This window comes from Schistocerca piceifrons, chromosome 2 (genome assembly GCF_021461385.2).
Source record: "Schistocerca piceifrons isolate TAMUIC-IGC-003096 chromosome 2, iqSchPice1.1, whole genome shotgun sequence".
Classification (NCBI taxonomy): Eukaryota; Metazoa; Arthropoda; class Insecta; order Orthoptera; family Acrididae; genus Schistocerca; species Schistocerca piceifrons.
In genome coordinates, this window is record NC_060139.1 from 379,446,837 (window position 1) to 379,449,183 (window position 2,347).

Genomic DNA, 2,347 nt, shown 5'->3' on the forward strand with positions numbered 1-2,347 from the left:
CTACCTACGGATTATAGTCCGGAGAAGCCCTAACAGCAACGCCACCATGTTGAACAATGCTTTTCGTACAGCCTCCGGACGTCGTGTTACGACTGAAACTGTGCGCAATAGGCTACATGATGCACAACTTCACTCCCGATGTCTATGGCGAGTCCGCAGCTCGTGGTCGTGCGGTAGTGTTCTCGCTTCCCGCGCCTGGGTTCCCAGGTTCGATTCCCGGCGGGGTCAGGGATTTTCTCTGCTTCGTGATGACTGGGTGTTGTGTGATGTCCTTAGGTTAAATAGGTTTAAGTAGTTCTAAGTTCTAGGGGACTGATGACCATACATGTTAAGTCCCATAGTGCTCAGAGCCATTTGAACCATTTGTCTATGGCGAGGTCCATCTTTGCAACCACGACTCCATGCAGTGCGGTACAGATGGGCCCAACATCATGCCGAATGGACCTCTCGGGATTGGCATCACGTTCTCTTCACCGATGAGTGCCGCATATGCCTTCAACCAGACAATCGTCGGAGACCTGTTTGGAGGCAACCCGGTCAGGCTTAACGCCTTAGACACACTGTCCAGCGAGTGCAGCAAGGTGGAGGATCCCCCATGATTTGGGAGTGGCATTATGTGGGGCCGAAGTATGCCGCTGGTTGTCATGGAAGGCGCCGTAACGGCTGTACGACACGTGTATACCATCCTCCGACCGATAGTGCAAGCGTATCGGCAGCATATTGGCGAGGCATTTGTCTTCACAGACGACAATTCGCGCCCCCATCGTGCACATATTGTGAATGACTAGAGTGGCCAGCATGTTCTCCGAATATGAACCCTATCGAAGATGCCTGGGATAGATTGAAAAGTGCGGTTTATTGGCGATGTGACCCACCACCCACTCTGAGGGATGTACGCCGAATCTCCGTTGAGGAGTGGGACAGTCTGGACCGACAGTGCTTTGATGACATTGCGTATACTACGCCACGACAAATACTGGCATGCATCAATGCAAGAGGACGTGCTACTGGGCTTTACAGGTACCGGTCTGTACATCAATGTGGACCACCACCTTTGGAGGTCTCGCTGTATGGTGGTACAACACGCAATGTGTGGTTTTCATTAGTAATAAAATGGGCGGAAATGATGTTTATGTTGATCTCTATTCCAGTTTTATGTGCAGGTTACGGAACCGAGGTGATGCAACACTGTTTGATGTCTGTATAATCCTCTTACACTTGAACTACTGGTTGTGTGTTATTTTCAGAGAGGGGAGGGCTGAAAAAACGTACTTATGTACATGATTCCTTAAGGATAATTTTAAACATGTAAAACCAAGCGAGGTGGAGCAGTGGTTAGCATTCTGGACCCGCATTTAAGAGGACGACGGTTCAAACCGTGTCCGGTCATCCTGATTTAGGTTTACCGTGATTTCCCTAAATCGCTTCAGGTAAATGGCGGGATGGTTCCTTTGTTGAAAATGCACGTCTGACTTCCTTCCCCATCCTTCTCTAATCCGATGAGGCCGATGACCTCCCTGTTTGGTCCCTTCCACTAAACCAACCAACCACCCGAATATGCAAACTATGATTTAACTTTAAGTACGTTTGTTCAGCGTCCCGCTCTCAAAAATAAACACACAAGTAACGATTCAAGTGTAATAGTATCATATTTAGTAATGCTGCTGTGATTGATTGTTGACAACATATTTCATAAACGAGTAGATTGTAAATGTACAGTGAAACTGTTGTCAGCATGCCGAAGTGTTCAAAGAACTGTGTACATGAAGTTGTAGGGTGGACACAACACGTTATCATTACTAAATCTGTGCGGCTGGTGCTGGCGGAGGTTCGAGTCCTCCCTCGGGCATGGGTGTGTGTGTTTGTCCTTAGGATAATTTAGGTTAAGTAGTGTGTAAGCTTAGGGACTGATGACCTTAGCAGTTAAGTCCCATAAGATTTCACGCACATTTGAACATTTGAACATTACTAAATGCTTCTGTACAACAAACACATTTTTACTCAATGACGTATTACCCCAGAGAGACACACAGAAAATTACAGATATTTTCGAATGGCCAAACCATAAGACATGAGGATAAGCCTAAATATTTGGGAGTGAAACTAGACCGGACCCTAACGTACAGTTCACACCTCGAAGATACAAAGCAAAAACTAAAATCCCGCAATGCTATCCTTTCAAAACTGGCTGGAACAACATGGGGATGTGGAGCGAGCACTTTGAGAACTTCACCACTAGCCCTTGTCTACAGTGTAGCTGAATACTGTTCACCAGTCTCGAGGAGAAGTGCACACGTATCTAAAGTGGATGTCCAGCTGAGGGAGACAATGTGAATAATCTCAGGAA